This window comes from Camelus bactrianus, chromosome 35 (genome assembly GCF_048773025.1).
Source record: "Camelus bactrianus isolate YW-2024 breed Bactrian camel chromosome 35, ASM4877302v1, whole genome shotgun sequence".
NCBI lineage: Eukaryota > Metazoa > Chordata > Mammalia > Artiodactyla > Camelidae > Camelus > Camelus bactrianus.
The window spans coordinates 17,547,764-17,569,363 of NC_133573.1; the positions used below are offsets into that span (position 1 = coordinate 17,547,764).

General features: G+C 35.3%; 1 protein-coding gene and 1 pseudogene across 1 annotated transcript in view; one reads left to right on the plus strand and one right to left on the minus strand.

The window, feature by feature from the left end:
- Positions 1 to 21,600, plus strand: part of GPR158 (G protein-coupled receptor 158) — a 304,191-nt gene that overhangs the window by 117,990 nt on the left and 164,601 nt on the right. The window lies entirely within an intron of this gene.
- LOC105076855 (coiled-coil domain-containing protein 91-like) lies at positions 12,288 to 13,902 on the minus strand (annotated as a pseudogene).

Genomic DNA, 21,600 nt, shown 5'->3' on the forward strand with positions numbered 1-21,600 from the left:
CATCAGGTTAAGAACAGAGAGATGGAATCAGATATACCCAAGTTCAAATCTTGGCTTGATTTTCACAAGCTGTATAAACTTGGAAAATTTACCCAACCTGCCTGAGTCCCACTGGTCTCATCTTTAAGTGAACAATAATTCCTGCTTCATAGGATTGTGTTGAGAATTAACTGAAATATTTGTAAGGTACCAGCCATAATGCTTGTCTTAGTTCTCTGTTGGTATTATAACAAATTACTACCAATTTAGTTGCTTAAAAAAAACACACATTTATAATCTTATGGTTCTGTAAATTAGAAGTATAATATGGGTCTCACTGGACTAGATGCATTCTTTTTTGGGAGATTTAGGAGAGGATGTTTCCTTGTCTTTTCTAGCTTCTAGAAGCCTCCCACATTTCTTGGTTCATGGTCTGCTTCCTTCATCTTAAAGCCAGCATTGTAGGATCTCGCTGACATTTCTTTTGTAGTTACTATCCCTCTTTGATCACAACCAGTAAAGGTTCTCTACTTTTAAGGACCTTGTGATTAGATTGGATCCACTCTGATAATCCAGGATAATCTCCCCATCTCACAGTCCTTAATTAATCACTCCTGCCAAGTCCCTTTTCCATGTAGGGCAGCATATTCACAGGTTCTGAGGATTAGGATATGGGTATTTTTTGCTGAGGGTCTACCCCGGGGCCTAGTGCATTAGTAATCTTATCATCATCATTGTAAAAGCCATCATTTCCATCATTACCATTGTGTATATGTCATTTGTTAGGAGCTCAAAAATATTTGGTTTATATTTTTTTAATAAAGGGCTGTCTAGAAAATTGGAAGTACTCTTCATGGGATACAGATAACGGCTTAGGCAACATATTTTAGTAATTCATTCATGTGTCCTATTTTCTCAATATTTCAATGTCTTTTTACCTACTATTTTGAACTCTTCTGAAGAGTTATGGCATTCTGAAGTTAAAAAATGATGTTGGTGATCATATGGTCCAATTCTGACTTTACAGATGGAAGAGCTGAATAACAGGCAAGCTGAGTCCCCTGACTGCAGTCATACAGCTTGTTAGAGGCAGTGCAAGGGTGAGAAGTCCTCATTCCCCTCTGCTGTGTTGCCCCCACCATCAGCACTGTCCACACCCAGCCTTTTTGTGGGCCCTGCTGGGCTCAGTCTTTGGTGCAAATGTCCACTGAAGGCCCTTGGTGCCTGACATCATATGTGCACACCTCTCTCCTCCATGCTTCTTGGCTGTCATTTAGTGCTCTGCATCCATGCTCCCCTGAAAGCTGCCAGGGAGTTAATGGAGCTAACTGCATGACTATATTCCCTGGATTATTCTATTTTCTTTCAATTGTCCCCCCTGAATTTTCCTATTCTCTGACTGCTTTATTCTTTGAAATTGTGATATATGATGGGTAGGTTATATAATTTTTGTCTTTCAAGTGAGTAGACAGAGGTTTCAAGCTTGCTCTTGAAAATCTTGGGGAGAAGACCTTCATAGGTAGACCCGCTGGCTTTCTGAATATTCTTTTATGTCTAAGACACAAATGTATGCTCACAAGAGAAACCATTAAAGGTTAGTCATGTTGTTACTACAGATAATTGCTCAAAAATGATATTTTAGGAAGGAAGAAGGAAGGAAGGCCACATCTCGTATTACTCAAATATTGGATAAAATACAAGTTCATATTCTCATCAGTAAGGTAACATTTTGCATAAACAGATTATAACATTATGGCTAAGAAGCTACAAATAGTTAATGGGAAGTAAAGCTATTGGCCCTACTAAGCATTCTATATTGCCAGGGAAGTAGAAAATGAGGGCTTACCATCCTTGGTGAAGCCAAAAGCAGATTGTTACTAGGATGCACAGATAATGAGTCTGTAATATCCTCCATCTTCTTTAATCCTATATGCATGTTCCCCTGTTGACAGGTAGGGCCCATATTTCAAGTTGTAGAACTGGAAGACTAGGATGTATTATGTAAAAGAAGAAGTTTTAATGTACAGGCCTCTTCAGATCACTTGATACTTGCTTTGAAGATTCATTCTAATCAGGCAGCTGTTTAATTTACAAAATGTTAAATTCTAGTTTGGAGCTTAAAAAACCAATCAACCTGAATTCTGGTATTTTTCATTATTTCACTGTTGAAAACTCAGTTTTAATTGTCTGTGAATAGGCATATTAATTTCCTGTTGCTGTAACAAGTTATACACAAAGACAGTGATGTATAAATTTATCTATCTTACCATTCTGGAGGTGAGAATTCTGAAATCAGTTTCTCTGGACTAAAGTCAAGATGTCAGCACAACTAGCTTTTTTCTGAAGGCCCTTGGAAAGATTCTGTTCCCTTTCATTTTCCAGCTTCTAGCAGTTACCTTCATTCCTTGACTTGTGGACCCTTCCTGGCATCATTCTGACCATTACTTCTGTTGTCATATTTTCTTCTCTGACTTTGACCCTTCTGTATCCCTCTTATAAGGACCTTTGTTATTATATTGGGCCCACATTCATAATCTAGACTAAATTCCCCATCTTAAGATCCTTAATCACATCTGCAAAATCCCTTTTGCTGTATGAACTAACATACTCTCAGGTTTCAGGAGACAGGATGTGGATGTCTTTGGGGATAGGCACTATTAGCTCATGGAAGGTACAGCTACTCCATTGTCCAGTGATATTTTCTGGTGAGGCTAAGGGAACACTTTTCTTGCTAACTTCATCTAGAAAATTTGCATGGTGGAATAGTAGCATAATAGCATGTAAATCTGTCTTGTAGTTTAATTCTTGTTGCAAAGATGACCCTGGGTTAGGGCCAGGATCACAAGTGAGGATGGTGGGGAAGGTGGGGAATGGAAGTTTTCCCATGTTCATACTCCAGGGACAGGTATTGACAGAGAAGTCAAACTTTCTCATTTCCTGAACATTTTCTGAGAATTGGTTGCCCTGGAGAGAGGACAGCTGTCTCAGGATCAGACCTGAATGCCGAGAGTGATGTCAGTAGGTATCCTTTCCTTCACCTGTGCCAGGATTCATCTGCCTTTCTTTCCTTGTCCTCCTGTACTAGGCAAGAATATATGTTTTTATATGCATGTGCTCATCATAGTATTTTTGTTTCCTGGACTTCGGTTTCTTTCATTCAATCATTTGTTCATTCATTCACTAATTCATTCAATAAATAATTGGTTGGCAGTTACTCCCAGTCCAGAAGATTACAGGTAAATGATTTAAAACTAGCATTGTAAGACTTATAGTAGAATTACTATCAAAATGCTAAAAGAAAACAGTTGTCTCCAGGTGAGATGGAGAACCTTTCACAGAAGAGACTCTGAGCCTGAACAGGTGTTTGCTTTCAGAGCCAGGCTGGCCTGCTGCCTGTGCTCTCACGCTGAACCTCTCATAAGCACAGCATATACCTGTAAAGAGAAGGTATCCTTGGTATTCTGTTTAAAACTTTGTTTTCTTTGTTTCAAGCCGGGTTGCTAACATTTGAAATTAAAATATGACCCTTTATGAAGTCTCCAACTAAGGCAGGCGGAGGGAAGGAGGGTTAATCCAATCTGTGTGGCAGCTTCAGCAGAAGGCAGTGGGTGCCAGAGGTAGCGAGTAAACAAGTTGCTTTTTGTATTAAACTGTCCTGGGGAGCTGGAGTGGAGGTGGCAGGGGCTGTCCTGGGACAAATGGTAAAACCTCAAAGTCAGACAACTCAGGAGTATGAGTGTGTTGTGGGGTGAGGGAGGTGGAGTTGGGGGTGGCTGGTGGGTTCAGACTTCCAGAAATGGGCCAAATGATGTCAGATAATAAATGGGGAATGGGCAAAGGAGTAAAGGTAGCTACTCTCTCCTTGTATTTGAATTTCCATTTTTCGTTTGACTCCGGTGGGGACCTGCTTCCATTTAGGCCAACACCTTGGCCTGATAAAGCAAAGCTGCCATACCAATAGTTTGTTGTTGTTGCTTTTTTTTTTTTTTTTTTTTTTAATAGTAGTTAGATAGCCACTACTCAAATATACCTACTTCACCCACTTCCAGTCCCAGACTCTTAGTCTGAAACCCCTGGACATCCCCAACTAAAAGAAGACCTCTGGGCCTGCAGGGACCTCCAGGACCATGCTCTGGGACTGTGGCCAGCATTTGTCCTGATTGATATCTATGTCATACTGTCATTACATATTTTAAACATCAGTATAGTGAAGCCCATAATGATAAAGTTAAGTCATCAGTTTAATTAATGAAAAGTGAACCCTGCTAGCTTCACAGAGAGCTCAGCAGTGTCCTACAACTATGTGGGGCAGTCCTTGAATTTATTCTGATAAAAAAGCAAATTTTTGAGGTAGCAGTTAAAATTAGACAAAGAAATTCATGCAAAATTCTAGGATATTAGTTGGCCTTCAGTTTTGCTTTAAAATGGTTTCTCAATTTCTAGAAACTTTTATAGAGTCTAAGCTTCTTTATATGTTTATGTTAATATAATTTTAATAAGTGTATAATATTAAGAATAAAAGGCAAATATGGCTTTGCTGATTGATTACTTCTGCCTTCCCAACCAATCATCAGAGCCTCCCTGAATATCAAAAGTTCAAATTATACATCCTTATAATACTACCCGCCATTAGAGATGCTTATCCCAGATTAAAGGCACAGGTTCTAGAGATTTCTCCCATGTCTAAAACTTGTGTCTAAAATGACTTAAGCTCACAGTGCATCACAAGCCACTGAATTTTGTTTATTGTTATTTGGTGTGTTTGACTCATGTTTTAGGTGTTTAAGGAAGCAGAACATGCATTGAACGGCTCCTCTGTGTATTACTTTCCTGATTCTTTGTGAAGTTTCTTGGTATTGAACATGGCCATTGTAAGAATATAAGAGAATTAAATATGTGCTCAAAGAAACAGATAAAAATATAAACCAGATGACATATACAGTGCTACAAAGAGATCTGGGTAGTTGTTTCTAAACTAACACTCCGCAGCTTTGCTTGTGTTTCTGTCCATCCTCAGTATTGCAATATTGCCATGATAGTACCTATTACACCTTCAATTAAATAACCTTGTTAAAATTCTGCTAGAGCTGTAATGACCACAACCATCTACAGTTTAGGGGAAATGAATTTCTGCTGTTGATTACTTTGTTCTTCAAGAAAATCCAATATTTTATTTAATAGTTAATTTTTATAGTACTTAAGCTTATTATTTAACATCTTTGTAGCACCTGGTATTTAAAAAGTGTCTTACAATGATTAATTACTTCCTGCACCTCACTTTTATAAGGTGGATTTAGCCTAATTAGAACTGTTGAATCCAGTGCAAAACTAAGGCCAGGTTTTCTGTTTTAAATCACTAAATGTTTCCATTACAAATTTTTTATAATAAAAGTTGGGACTATAGCCTAAAAATGAAACATAAAATTCAGAGCTTTGAATGTCTGCCTCCTTGGGCACATTTATGCTTGCTGTATCATGTTGTGGGATTGGAAGAGGATCTTCCCTTCACTACTGAATCACAGAATTTTCTCCTGCAGGAAGGCTCAAAAGTGTTAAAGTGGTGATTTACCAATGTCGAGTAAATCTTTTCAGGTCTACAACATAACAAATTTTAATTCAGTAATAAATTGCTTCAAATCCCATGGTGACCTAGGCTCTGTCTAGGAAACTCTAGGTATATGTTTTCATGTAAATAGCTGAGTATTTCCTTCATTTTGTTTCCCTTTTTATAGGCCATTGTGAGATATTAAATTTAGTTCCTTGTACTATACAATAGGACCTTGTTGTTTATCTGTTTTATATGTAGTTGACTCACTTATTCTTTAATGTTATCTTCTCAATGCTTCATTCAAACTGTTGTTAAATACATTAAAGAAGAGTGCCAAAAGCAGAGGCCTTGCCATTCACTACCACGAATTTCCCTCTATTAATCAGAACCCCATTTAATGACTATTTAGTAATATCTTCAAGTCTTTCTTCCATTTCTCTGTGAATTTTAAAAATTTTAAATAAAATCATGGGAAATGCTTTGGTGAAGTCTTTATGTATGCCTTTTATGTATGCATCCCTTATTGGCCACCACAGACATCCTCAAAAAGGAAATGAGGGTCCTTTAAACATTTTAAACTTAATCCTAATGCTTATTACTCCTTGTGTTTTTCTTAAAGGGATGTTTCTTTTCTGAACTTTGTTTTACTGGATAATTTCTCCTTCTGTTTTAAAAAGTCTGTTTTCCTAAAGTCGAGGGTACATGTCAGTTTTAGCCTACATTCCCACTCATAGACATCAGGAATGCTAAGATTCCAGAGCTGCTTTAGATTTCTATTCACTTTTTTTTGTTGGTCAGATTAGGTTTAGAGTCTCAGGTAAGGCAAAGCACACTAAAGTTCTGTGACTTGAAAGTATGTGCAAGACTCTGAATGTCATGCCTTAGAGATTATTTAAAGGGGCCTGTTTTGATGATAGAGAAAGTTTATAACCAGTATTTTTACCCTTTATATAAAAATGTATATTCCTAAAGTACTTGGAAACATTTTTTATATTAAATATTTACTTAAGCTTTGTCCTATTAACAAAAAAAAAACTTTTTTGTGATTCAATGATGAACTAAGGACATTTATGCATCTTGAATTTTTTTCTAGAATTAGATAAATTGTTTTAAAACATCTTGCATGTTTTTCAGCTGAGAATGGTAGCAATTATACCAATTAAAGTGATTTTCTTCTTGAGTGATAAACAATATTTTGTTTTCCCCATAATAAAAGAAAAGCTCAGTGTCATTTGAGAATATAACATTTAGTTTTGATTTAGCATTTAATAGGCTGTGTAGTTCCTGGCTTTTGGTTTAGCCCTGTGCCCTTTATTCTTTAGCTGATTTGCTAATTACTATTGAAAAACCCTCTAAAATTTCACTGGGAAAATGCAAATGTACATTCAGATTCTAAATACTTGAGAAGCAGCCAAGAACTGAGTGCATGCAAACACATTCTGAGTTTTACATAATTTTTTTATATAATTACTTTAAATTTTCAGAGGCTTCCTCCTTCAATATCAGTATATAGATCCCTTCTCCTTCAGCAAAAATGGAATGGACAAAATTTATTCTTTCAAATAAATCAAAATAATTTAAAAAATAGAATTTATATAATAGGTGAAATAAGAGAAATTAAAGATTAAGGGTGGGAGGCAGAAGTGTGTAGCATAGTATTAATTCTATAATTTTTATTGAAATAAAAAACATTGCATAAAAGTACAGAATCACAAGTATACAACATAATGAATTGTCACAAAACATTGTATGAAAGAACAGAATCCTAAGTATACAGAATAATGTATTGTCACAAAGGGAACACACCTCTATAAGTACCACTCAGGTCAAGAGAAAAATCATCACCAATACTCCAGAAGGCCTTCTAGTTCTCCATCCACTATCTCCTCCCAACTATTTCCACAAACTAACAAATATCCTGATTTCTAACACTAAATATTGCATTTTCCTGTTTTAAACATTATATAAATAGAATAATGCAGCATATATGACTTATTTTGTTCAACATTGTTTGAGGGATTAAGAAATTCATACAAGTTGTTGTATATCACTTAGTTTATTTTCATTGTATAGTATTCTATATATATATATATATAGAATAATATTAGATAAATATAATTTACTTCTCCATTCTACTTCAGATGCACATTTGCCTTCTTAACAGTTTGGGATTACTGCAAACAGTACATCTATTTTTGCTTGTCTACCAGAGCATATTTCCATATCTTTTAGTTAGTATATACCTAGGATTGAAATAGCTGAATAATAGGGTATGTTATGTTCAAATTTAGTAGGTAATGCCAAACTCATTTACAAAGAGATTGTGTTAATTTAATTTATATGACTGTTCGTACTATATGAGGGTTCTATTTATTCCACATCCTCACTGACCCTTAAATTGTCAGTTGTTGGAGTTTCAACCACTTTGATAGGTATGTATTGGTTATCTTAAATTTGCTTTTCTCTGATCACTAATGAAGTTGGAAACTTTTTATATGTTTATTAACCATTGTGACATTCTATTCAAACTTTTGCTCAGTTTTAAACTGGAATGTTTATTTTTTTCTTATTGATGTATAAGAGGTCTTTTATATTCAGGATTTGAATTCTATTTTATTATTTCTAGTTGTCTTTCCTCTTTGGTTCTTTCTGTCAATTCTCCTCACTACAATCAACTTCGTGTCTTAAATTCTCTTAGTCTTCTTTTAGGGATGTTCCTAATGATACCTACATAGTTATATCAGTGATTTAAACAGTATATATTAATTTCAATTAACCCAAATTTTACCCTGGTTTCCATGACTGCTGACTCCTTTCTGCACCTTCAAGGTTTCATTTGAGATAATTTTCTTTCTGTCTAATAAACACTCCTTAGTATTTTATGTAGTATTGGTTTGCGGATGAAAAATGATTTCAGATTTTGGTTTTCTGAACATATATTTAATTCACTTTTTATTTTTGAAGAGTATTTTTCTTGGGTATAAATTCTAGATTACCAGTCATTTTTTTTTTTGCACTTATATTAACCAATCACTTAATTTTAATAATAATAATAAATATATAATAACATATACAGTATTGAGTATATTCAAATTATATATAATATATATTTTAGCTAGATATGAAACCAGCTTTAAATATTATCTTTGCATTTGATATGTTTAGGTGTTATTTTCCTTATATTAATCCAGTTTAGGGTTTGCAGTGCATCTTAAATGTGAACTTACCAATATTTTTTGGAAAATTTCCAGCCATTATCTTTTTGTTTTTTAACATTTTTTTTTATTGAGTTATAGTCATTTTACAATGTTGTGTCAAATTTCAGTGTAGAGCACAATTTTTCAGTTATACATGAACCAGCCATTATCTTTTAAAATGGTACTTTTGCTTCAGTGTCTCCCTCATCTCCCCTCTGGGGTCTCTAATGACGTGTATGTTAGGTACTTTCTCTATACTCCCTATTTTTCTTGTGTTATTTTCTATATTGTCCATTATTTTGTCTGTGTTTAATTCTAGACATTTTTTTTTAATGATCTAGCTTTCTTGTTTAATAGTTCATTCTTCATCTTTATATGATGGATATTTAATCTATTGACAATTCTTAAACTTACTATGTTTCATTTATTGAAATCAATCTGATTCTTTTTATTATTTGCCAATCTCTGCCAATATTATCAATCTTGTCTTTTATATTCTTGTACATACTAAGCATGTTACTGACTGAATGTGCGCCCCCCAGCGTTCATATGTTGAAGTCCTAACCTATGTGATATTTGTAGAGTGAGCCTTTAGGAAGTAATTAGGTTTAGATGAAGTCACCAGGGTAGTGCCCATTAGTAGGATTAGTGCCTTTATAAGAAGAAGAAGAAAGACCAGAACTCTCCCTCCCTCCCCACCATATGAGGACTCAGCGAGAAGGTGGCCACATGCAAGCCAGGAAGAGGACTTTCCCTTGGAACTGAATATACCAGCACCTTAATCTTGGGCTCCACAGCTTCCAGACTGTGAGCAGTATCTGTATTTAAGTCATGCGGTTTATGATATTTTGTTAAAGCTGCCCAGGATGACTAAGACAAAGCATTACCAAAACGTGTTTGAGTTTTATAGCTCACTTACCTACTTTACATTTATTTTTATTTTTATTGCCTGCATTTTCTCAGTTCTGAAGGAAACTTCTGACCTTTTGTATACTTAGTTATTCTTTTTATAACAGCTTATTGAAATATAATTCACCCACTATAAAATTCACTCTCTTAAAGTATACATTTCAGTGTTTTTTATTATATTCAGAGTTGTGCAATAACAGTTGCCTAACCTTAGAGTATCTATGTCACCTGCAAAAGAAACCCTGTACCCATTCTTTCTCACCCCAGCACTTGGCACCCACTCTTCTACTTTCTATCTCAATAGATTTGCCTATTTTGAACATTTTATATAAATGAATCATACCATATATGCTCTCTTGTGACTAGCTTCTTTAATTTTGCATACTTTACCTCAAACTTATTCATATTGTAGCATATATCAGTACTTCATTCCTTTTTATTGCTGAATAATATTCTGTTATATGGATAAGCTACATTCTATTTATCAAAATCCACTAATGGAAATTTGAGTTGTGTCCATTTGGGGGCTGCTGTGAACATTTCTCTGCACAGATTTGTATGGATAATTCTCTTGGGTATAAACCTAGCAGTGGAATTGCTGGGTCATATGAGAACCATGTTTTACATTTAAAGGAACTGATAAACTGTTTTCCAGGGTGACTGTACTATTTACAGTCCCTCCAGCAGTGTATGAGGGCTCCAGTTTCTCTTCATCCTCACCAACACTTGTTATTGTTTACCTTTTTAATTTTAGTTGCCCTAGTCAGTGTGGTTTCTCTTGGTGCTACTTGGTTATTTTTCAAAAATTTTATTGATGTGCAAAATGCATACTACAAAATAGTGAACAAAATGACCGTACTTGTTTAAAAAGCACTCAGGAAAAGAAAATATTACCAGCAAAAAGACCATTTTCACTCTCTTCTAATCCCACCCCACTTAAAAAGTAATGACTATCTTGATTAAAAAAAACATTAATTTTTCCTGTTATTCATTTTATTAAAATGTAAACATACAGCATAGTAATCTAATAGCCCTACTGTACAAATGCAATGTTTTCTACTCATCACTAGACAAACCACACAATGTTTGCAAATTAAAAAAAAAATCACTGTTAGAAATCGGACAGCCTGCTTGTTTTTCTATTTTCCTTCTTCCCTTCTTGTGCATTTTATTCATATATATTATACTAATATTTTTCTATCTGTCCCATTATATTCCTTTCTATCTCTTTTCTTGCTTTAGTTGGCATTAATCTATTATTTCTTCTTATTAGTATTCCACTCTTTTCTGTGGCTGTTAGTTATATGCTGTTTTTCTATACTTTTAGTAGTTACTCTATGGATTATAACATACATCTTTACCTTAGTACAAACAATGTAAGTTATTCCTTTTACCTTTCCCAGACAAAATAGGGTGTCAGCATCTTTTACAGCATCTTACCCTTTCCCTTCCCTTTTGCCTTGAATTTTAAGTCAGTATATATCTTAAAGCGCAGGAGAATTATTATTTACTATTACTACCTTGTACCATTTTAATTTAGACTCACCCATATATTTACTTTCCATTACTATTCATTATATCCTGTATTTTTGTGCTTCTGTCTGGCATACTTTTTCTTCTGCTTGAAAATTTCTTTAACATTTATTTTGTCATAGGTCTGGTAATAAGGAATTTTTTCAGGTTTAGTTTGACTTGAAATACCTTTATTTCAAATCTGAAGGGATATTTTCTCTTGGGAAATAATTCTAGGGTTTTCCCTTCTTTTAGCACTTTAATGATGTCATTCTATTATTTTCTTGTTTCTATTATTTCTTTTTTTTTTCACTTTTGAAGCTTTTTATTACATGAGAAATCCCAGAAAAGTACAAAGCCCATGAAACTAGGAGCATTTCAGAAAACAAGACATTTGCATACATTTTTAATGACAGTATTTTAGTTTTGATCTTCAAAAAAACCCCTCATAAGTTTACATTGAAGCATACTGCTCATGAATTAAGTACATTCTGAAATACTGGAGGATTTCCCATCTCTCATATTTGAACTTGAATTCCTACAAACAGGTATATTACACTCTCTTTTTAGAGATTAAGTTCATGGTATGATTCATAAGAAAAATGGTATTATTGGTTCATAGTGACTTGAAGAATAGAAATAGGAAGTAAGCATAGAACACACATCTATGACTTTCAGTGATATATCAGATCAAAGTTGAATTAATTAATCTTTAGTGTTTTTAATTATTATCAATGAAAATACATAGATCCCACTGCAGAAGAGAGGTCTTGTAATATGAGAATGCTTTGCTCTTATATCAGTGTTTTATATTTAAGTTACATAGATAAATAGGTGATGTTGAAAACCATGCTGTTTCTATCCTCAAAATCAAATAAATGTATGATTACATTCTAGAGTCTTATCAAGAGTCACTGTGAAACAGTATGTAAAGATACTTACTACTTTTGCCAAATACAATGTAACAGGCCACCAGAGGCCATAGCATGTACTTTTAACTTTTGGTAATGTGGCAATTTTCAGTGGTTTCAGGGTCCCTTCTTACTTTCTGTTGCTGCTATTACTACTACTAATAAAATGATAGTAAAGGTAAAGAGAAGGAGAAAAACAAAAGAAAATAAATTAAATCTCTTGTAGTTTTTCTAAATATTGTTTTGGTTTATCGTTCGACTGGAAATCAATTTTCCAAGGTTTGGAAAGAAAACAAAAGCATCTTTAAAATTCACAGCGTGTATTTCAGGGGTCTCGTGATTTACCGTTGCCAGTGCGGCTAGCTTGTCGTGCTCCCCTTTCTCCATGTCAGCTGGTTCTGTGGCTATCAGGGCACTTAACTGTTTCCGAGCACAGGAGAGGAAGAGTCCCAAGCTGGACAGACTTCTTTGGTGGATGACTTGATCAAGCCTTTTCTGCTCCTTTACATACTCTATCAATTCCTCTCTTGTTCTCTTCATGGCCTCTTCCACAGCCTTTTCACTATGTTTCTGCTCTTGTATTATTGCTGCCTTAACAGTTTCCTGACTAATTTTTCTTTGCTCTTGTATAGCTTTTTGAATCTCCTAAGATACTTTCTCTTGATCTTTTGTGTGCTCAGTCTTCCATAACTCCGTTTCTTCAGTGTGAGCTTTTCCCAAGTGTTTTCTTTCCTCTTCTATGGCTTTTAAAACTGCTTCTTTCATTTCTTCTTTCTCAAGCTTTGCAGCAGATACTAATGCTTCTTTATTTCTTTGTCTTTCTTCCTTCAAACCTTTTTCCAATATTTCCTTCTGTTCTTGAGGTTGCTGAATCAAAGCTTCCCTTATTTTTTCTTTTAACAGTTCCTTCTCTGTATCTAGCATTTCAAGCAGCCGCTGATGCTGAATATTTAACAACTTCTCACACTTGAGTGCTTATTTCTCAGTTGCAGAAATGTACTGTTTTTCAATTGCTTCTACTTGTTGCTTAACTGAAGACTGCAGTAGTGCCTTATATTAATCCACAATGATGCTGAGGGCTCATGACCAGCTTCCCTTATGTCTTCTAATTCTTGTTTATGTTTTTCCTGAAGTTCTTTGTATCTATCTTGAAAATAAATGCCCTCTTGCTCTTTTTCTTTAAGGGAATCTTTTTCTAAGACACTATGTTTTTCCATCAATGATTCCACATCCTCTTTAATTCTCTGTTTTCCTTCTTCAGAAACTTTGAGTTTCATCTCCAGACTTGCAATTTTCTGCTGAAGCTGTATGTTTGATACATTGGCTCCAGGATCCTCAGAATCACCCACAGGAGCAATTGTTCCATTACTTTTCTCATCAGTTAAACCCAATGGAAAAAATGAGATATCCAGATGAGTGTGCGTTGATTGCTGAATCTGTGCTTTAGGAACCGTCTGACTGACAATGCTGTTGTCTGTATGTGTATTCTCTGGCGAGGAAATGATGGGCTCAGAAGAGAGGAGCCAACAGAAGGAGAAGTGTGGTCATGGTCCAGTACAATTTCAGGAGAAGCTGGGGCAAGATGGACTCCAGCTACTTTATTCCACTTTGGCATCAGTGGCAACGTCAGTGAAGCTCTACCATAAATTCTGGAAGGCAGTTTACAATGGAAATTCCATTTTTCCCTGTAGGAAAAGCAGCCCAAGGAATAGCTGGAGATGTAGTTTGGGTTTCACCATTCCCACCAAAAATCTCTGCTGCCTCCAAACCACCAAAATCATCATCATCCATTCTTCAAGGGCACCTGCGCCCCGCGCTCGCTGCCGCCGCCGCCGCCCGCCCGCGCGGCCAGGTGAGCCGCCCCAGCACTCGGCCCCGCACACGAGCGCCCAGGGCGCGACCCCAGGACCCGGGGGAACCGCCGCCCCAGTCACCCGAGCCGGGGCAGCCCTCGCACCTCTTGTTTCTATTATTTCTGTTTTGAAAACAGTTCTCAAACTTGTTGCTACTCATTTGTTAAGTATGATCTTTTTTCCTCTGGCTACTTTAAGATTTGTGTGTGTGTGTTTGGTTTTCCAGTTAGACTATGATCTTTATCCACTTTGGGGTATATAGCACGTCTTGAATTGGTAGCTAGATATATTTAGTCTAACGTTGCTTCTATCTTCTCCCTTTATGTGACTCCAAATACATGTATATTAGATCCCTTTTCTATATTTGTATGTACTTTATGTTCTTTTGAATAATTTTATTCAATTTAGTTTTCCAGCTTCAGACTGGGTATTTTCTGCTAACCTGTCTTCTAGTTGGCTTCTCCTTTCTTCTCTGGTATCCAATCTTGGTTTTGTTAGTTTCAGAATATCTATTTTATTTTTTTTCTAAAAATTAGGTTCCAGTTTTTCTAAAAATAGTCCTCTACTTTCTTGGACATGTTGATTATCGCTATTTAAAAATTGCTGTCAGTAGTTTGAGCACCTGGTCATTCGTGGATCTGTTTCTATTGTCTGTTTATTTCTTGGTATTTGGTCATTTAAGAGTGATTGCCAGACATTGTGTTGTTATAGCACATTACCTTCTTCCAGAGAGGCTTTACCCTGTCTCTGATAAGTAACTAGATAGAGACAGATCACCTTAATCTAACCAGTACTTGATCTTTCCCAAAGATAGACAGAATTCAGTGAAACACTCAAACTACTCCTTATTTACTTCTACATGTATAACATTCTAGGGGGCTCACTGAGATATTTACAAGGGCCCTTCATCCTTGAAAGATCCTAAATTCCAATTAGGAATTTAACGTTGTGATTCTGCCAAAAACTTAACTCTGTTTCTCTTCAGCATCTGCTTTGTTTCTTTGATTTTCACTCTAGACAGCTGAAAAATTCAAGAGAAATGTTTGAGTCTCAGTCTTATTTCTTTGCTTTTCATTCCCTCTAGGATTTTGTCCTTAAGGCTTGAGTATACTTGCAGCCCTCAAATTGATTAATTTTTTTCCTGAGGACTGTAAGATTACTAAAACTTTGCTGGCTTCTCTACTTCTTACCATCTACCTGTCTGGATTCTGAGTCTTCCCCCAATGCCTCATATCATAAAATACTCAGTTTGATGTGTAAATAAGGAATATAGAATATCTGTAGATTTTCCTTATTTCTGTGATCTTGGCCTCTTGATTTGGGCTCCATTGTCAGCTTTCTGATGCCTCCACATAGGTAGGTAGGTTAATTCATTCATTTGTTTGTCCCTTCATTCCTTCCTTCTATTTTATCTGGATGTTCTAATTGGTTTTGGTGGGAATGTCATCCCACTATAAAATAATGTATCACAGCCAGAAATTATAGTCAGTTCCTTCCTTCTTTCATTTCAGTAATATTTATTGAGTACCTACTATATTCCAGGCACTGTGCTAGGAATTGGGGCTATTGCTGTGAAGAAGATTGTACCCAATGTCCAGGTTAAAAAATAGATTGTTACCAGTACCTCAGAAGCCCCCTGTATGCTCCTCTGTCATTCTATACCCATCTGCCCCACCAAAAGGTAACCATTATCCTGAAGTTTATGTTATCACTTCTATTCTTTATCATTTCACTTATGTATATGTGCTTAAACAATACTTTATTAAAATTTTACAAGTTTTTGAATTTTATAAAATTGAAATTATATATTCTTTCATTGATTTCTTTCTTAGTATGGCAATTTGTATTTTGCAAACAGTTGACTACTCAGAAACATACATGAGGCTCTTTAGCTATGAACAAGGTAGCAACTTTGATTTTGCTTTTGTGCTTATGGGTTGTAAGCTCTTTGAGAATTAGACCATGACTTTGTTTCACTTTGTTGCTGCAGCAAAGAGCATACAATGGAGCTCAGGAAACAAGAGCTAAATTAAGTCAAAAATAAGACAGAAGTCCCCACTGCTTATGATCTGTGATCACAGGAAGCACAGGGAGTCAAAGGTAGAGCAGAGATGTGTCATAGTGAGTTTGTGTTTTAGTGGAGGGCATTGTTCTATTTTTAAAAGTGTTGAGCTATTAAGAACTTATCTTTATCAAGCCTTTGGGGCTTTTTTTCTGTAAGAAGGTTTAGAAAATTGGCTCGCTCTCTCAATGAGATACAATCGTAACATTTTCCTGAGTCAGTTTCAACCCCCACAAAGCATCTTGCTGTGTGTCAGTGTGAAGTTAGACTTGTAATGCGTCTGCACCAGATGCTGCATTGCCATTCGTTAGCCCTGTATTGTGAGATTTGGTCAGTGCATATAACAAAAACACTTCAAAAATTAATAATAGAAAATAATTTCTTTTTTCATTTTAACTATGTCAGAAAAGAAACATCCCTTCACATACACACCCCCTACCCCCAAGTCCATCAAGCTTTTTAAACCAGGTTCTCTGGCAGCTAATGAATAATAGAGACAAATGTAGTTCTTTTCCTCCCTGGTGAAATGCTGCATTATTTGTTATTCATGAGTTCTTGTTTTCCTGGAAGATGGTTTGATGAAATATGTGGGTGATGTGTACCCTATCATTGCCTGGAGGCCTTTTAGATTTCCCCTCTTTGAGTGTTTCCTTTTGTTTTAATAAACTTTGCTGATAGTCGTGGAGAAGTATCACCAGATGTTATTATAATTAACCTGTTTTAATACCAGCTTCCCCCAAACCCACTCCCAAATGACTAGATTCAGCATTTTACAGCATTTCTTCACAAGTTACATTAAAGGAGTAAAATAAAAATAAAAGCTGCTGGCTTTTTAAAATAACCTGTAAGACCCAGTTACTACTTCATTTTGCCAGGTCAAGCCTTTCGTCTGTCCTTATGCCTCTGTGGTGTTGCCATCAGAACAAGGCTTGAATAAGGCTCAGCAAATTCTTTATAGCAGGAAACCCTTTCCAGAATTAAATAAGTCTTCTGTCAAAGAAGAATAGAACTGTGCTTTTGCCACCAAAGAGAAAGAAATGACAATTCAGACTGTTGTGGACTCCCTAGTTTCCACTGCTATGCTTGCTGAGTGTAGTTTAGGGATAAGCACCTGTGAACTGGCCTCAGGATTCTCCCTGGACCTGAAGGGCTTCTGTTTTCAGAAATTCAGGTAGGGAAGAGATACTCTATTGATATGCTGTGAAATGAAGATTCATTTTCTAAACTCTGAGCTGAGGACTCTGCTTTGGGAAGGGAGGGGCTTATTTTTTAAATTTGTAACAGGCATGGGAATTAACTGCATTTCTTAAAATACGTATCATATATGCATTTTAAAATTAATAACTTTCACATACATGAAGCTTAATGATCCAGCAAACTAATCCATTTGGAATATTGCTTGAAACCAAGAAGAATGAAAAAAATAAAGTTCTTGGAACAATCAAAATAGATTCCCAAGTGAGTAGACGGTAGCATCTGCTCCTGTTTATGGGATGTTACTATGCACTTATATTTCATGGAAACTAATTATTCTCCTGGGGTTGAATCCTGGCTCTGCTGCTTAAAGCTTTGGGCAAGTTACCTTAGCAGTCTGTGCCTTAATTTTCTCATCTTTAAGATGGAGATAATAATAGAATTGATGTAGGGTTAAATGTGTTAATGCTTATGCACTGCTTAGAACAGGACCTGACATATACCAAACACTGAGTAAATGTGAACCATTTACTATTATGTTATTTACTCTTACTTTGTTATATATTATCTCATGTACTCTAGCTTTGTATGTTTGCTGATCTAGTTTCCTTGTATACAGGCAATTATAACTGTAATATAGCAGGGAAAAGACACTTCTAGAAATAAATCTGTATTTTACAATTAAAGTATGACAACAAAATTAAAAAGAAAGAAGAAAACATATAAAAACTAAGCAAAAGGACTCAAAAAGTCCAGCAGTCTGGGCTATTTGGTGAATGAGAAAATAGCTATAAACTATCAATAGCTCCAGAGGGCATTAGTGTATTTAAGCACAGTTCAGTAATGATTCTGACTCATGAAAAAAATGTTAAATTTTGTTCATGGTGTTCAGTCCAGAGAAGCCAGAAAACATTTCACATTTTAGGAGGATTCTAAAACAAAGTTAAAAAAAAAAAAGAAAGAAAGGTGTTTAAAAGGTTTGTAGAGGATTTTGAATTGTGAATTTTATTGTATTTGCATTTTTGCCCTCTTTCAGTCTAAATTAGTTTTTCTTCAGAATGACATGTAAATGTGATCCGTAGGCACAAGCATTGTTTGCATTAAATGCCAAACAAGACTTCCCCTGTACATATTTGATTTTGGCCTTCATTTTAGCCATTTCATTGCTCTATAGTATCTCCATACAAAATCTTCATAGTTCAGGCTAGCCAGGTTTTGCCCTGCATTTCTGTTTACCAGGAGTTAAGAAGGATCGTATGTCATGCCAATTACGTATTGCAATATAACCTGTAGTCTTTACATAACTATTGTTGAGGAAGAAAGACTATTTTGCTCTAAACTCCTTTTTTATTTTTAATCGTGTTAAAAAATATGTAACACAAAATTTACCATATTAATCATTTTTAAATGTACTGTTCAGTAGTATACATTACTTTCACATTGTTGTGGAACAGATCTCTAGAACTTTTTCATCTTACAAATTGAAACTCTGTGCCCATTAGACAACTTCTCATTTCCCACTGCCCCATGTCCCTTGCAACCACCATTCCACTTTATTTTTCCATGAGTTTAATTACTTTAGATACCATAGATAGGTGGAATAATGCAGTGTTTGTGATGTTTGTAACTGGCTTATTTCATTGAGAATAAAGTGCTCAGGGTCCATCCATGTTGTTGTATGTGACAGGATTGCCATCTTTTTTAAGGCTGAGTAATAATTCCATTGCATATGCATATCCACATATTCTTTACTTAATCCATTGGTGAACATTTGAGTTTCTTCCCCCTCTTGGCTATTATGAATAATGCTGCAGTGAACATGGGTGTGTAAATATCTTTTCAAGACCCTGCTTTCAGTTCTTTTGGATATATACCCAGAAGTGGGATTATTGGATCACATGGCAATTTTTTTTTTTTTTTTTTGGCTGTTAAGTTCTATATATCAGCCCCTTATTGGATATATGATTTGCAAATATCTTCTCCCATTAAGTAGGTTGCCTTTTCATTTTGATGATGGTTTCATTTTCTCTTCAAAAGCTTTTTAGTTTCATGTAGTCTCATTTGTTTATTTTCGCTTTTGTTTCCCTTGCCTTTGGAGTCGGATCCACAAAAATATCATAGATGTCAAAGAGCTTAGGAGTTTTCTTTTAGGAGTCTATAATGGCCTACTTTAAATTGATAACAACATAAATTCCAAACTGCTATTTTCTCTCTGGGTCTCAGGGTGAGTGAGAGTACACATGCGCCCTTTAAAAGGGGAATCTGAGTTTCCGGTAGCACTTTAGTTTTCTAAGCCACATGTTTTTTGGGCTCATCTTCCTGTTGCAGATCCCAGGGGTTGGGGTGCTTGATGTCGGGCACTAACCCCTTGCTCCTCCAGAAGAAGTGCCAGACTGGTGAGATTCCTCCCTATTTTGTGTCATCACTCCAAGAGTGGGGCTTTTGTTAAGATTGTGTCTCTCCCTTTCCTACCCATCTCAGTGTGGTCCTTTTATTCTTTGTTGTGGAGAAACAGGTCATCTCATTTTCAGATCTTCACAAAGAAATGATTCATCTGTAGCTGTAGATTTGGTGTATCTGTGGGAGAAAGTGAGATCAGGGTCTTCCTAGGTTGCCATTTTGGACCACCCCCCCCCCCCCGATGTCATTACTTTTGTTTGTCTTCTCTAATATCTTTCAGCAATGTTTCCTGGTTTTTAGTTTATAAGTCTTTCACATCCTTGGTTTAAATTTGTTTCAAAGTATTTCATTCTATTCGAAGCTATTATAAATGAGATTTTTAAAAACTCCTTCTGGATTGTTCATTGTTAACATTTAACAGTCAACCAACTTTATATTTTGATTTCATATCCTGGAACTTAGCTAAATATGTTTATTAGTTACAAAAGCTTATTTTTGGCAGGGGATGGGGATCTTTAGGGTTTTCTACATATGAGATCATGTCATCTGCAAACAGAGGTAATTGAACTTATTCATTTTCTTTTTGGCTGCCTTTTATTTATTTTTCTTGCCTAATTGCTCTTGCTAGGACTTCTAATACTGTGCTGAACAGAAGAGGTAACAGTGGGCATCCTTTCCTTGTTTCAGCTTTTCACATTCATTGAATGTGATGTTAGTTACAGGCTTTTCATATATGACTATTATTATGTTGAGATAGTTTCCTTCTATTCCTAGTTTGTTGACATTTTTATCATGAAAATGTGTTGAATTTTATCAAATGCTTTTTCTGCTTTAATTGAAATGATCATGTAGTTTTTGTCCTTCATTCTGTGAATGCGGTGTATTACATTGATTGATTTTTGTAAGATGAACCTTCTCGTATCCCAAGAATAAATCCTACTTTGTCATGGTATATATCCTTTTAATGTGATGTTGAATATGGTTTGCTAGCATTTTGTTAAAATTTTTCACAACAATACTAATCAGGATTATTGGTTTGCAATTTTCTTTTCTTGTATTATCTTTGGCTGGCTTTGATATCAGAGTAATGCTGACCTCATAAAATGAGTTAGGAAGTGTTCTCTCTTCAATTTTTGGAACAGTTTGAGAAATATTGATGTTAATTCATCTTTAAATGTTTGGTAGTCTTGTCCTATGAGGCTATCTTGTCCAATGAGGCCTGGGCTTTTCTCTATTAGGAAGTTTTTGATTACTGATTCAGTCTCCTTACTAGTATAAAGTTTGCTTAGGTTTTTCATTTCTTCATGACTCAGATTTGGTAGGTTGTATACTTCCTAGCAATCTATCCATTTTGCTCTATATTCTTAACCACCATCTCTTCCCATCTGGATGTGGATTACTCTTAGGAACCTAACTATGATTATGTGTTCTCTAGAGCTCTCTTTAGGAAATCTCTGCTGATGGCTTGGTAAGGTTCATCAAAGAAGGCATGCAATCTTGTGAGCACCTACCTCACTCACAAGGGGGCTATAACTCTTAATATAAGAAACTTAATGTTTATCAAAGGCCATCATGGAAGAGCTACCCTTATGGAACAAGAAGGGCTGTTTTTTCAATTTCTACCCTCTTGGACTTCTATAAAGTTAAAGTAGAAAAATTTAGATTTGAATATATAAAATAAATATCTTTAATATCTAAAATGATTATCTTAAATGAATGTTAGAGTTAAAGTCTGAAGTTTCTCCTATATTTAATGAAGATTTTTGCTTATATTCTAAATTCCTAAGGAGAAAACATTACAAAAGGCAGATATTCAGTCCAAATACAATAAATAAAGGTTGAGTAGTCACTACACTTATGGAGATTAAAAAAAAACCAAACTAGCTTGACTAATAAACCAATTGCCTCATTTTTAAAAAGGTAAAAGTTTGGTTGGAGGTGGCCAAATTGGAGTAGCTATAGAATGGTGGTGGTGGATGGAGCATGAAAGTATGGCAAGTTGAGTGAAAAATTACAATCATTAAGAGAAAAATAA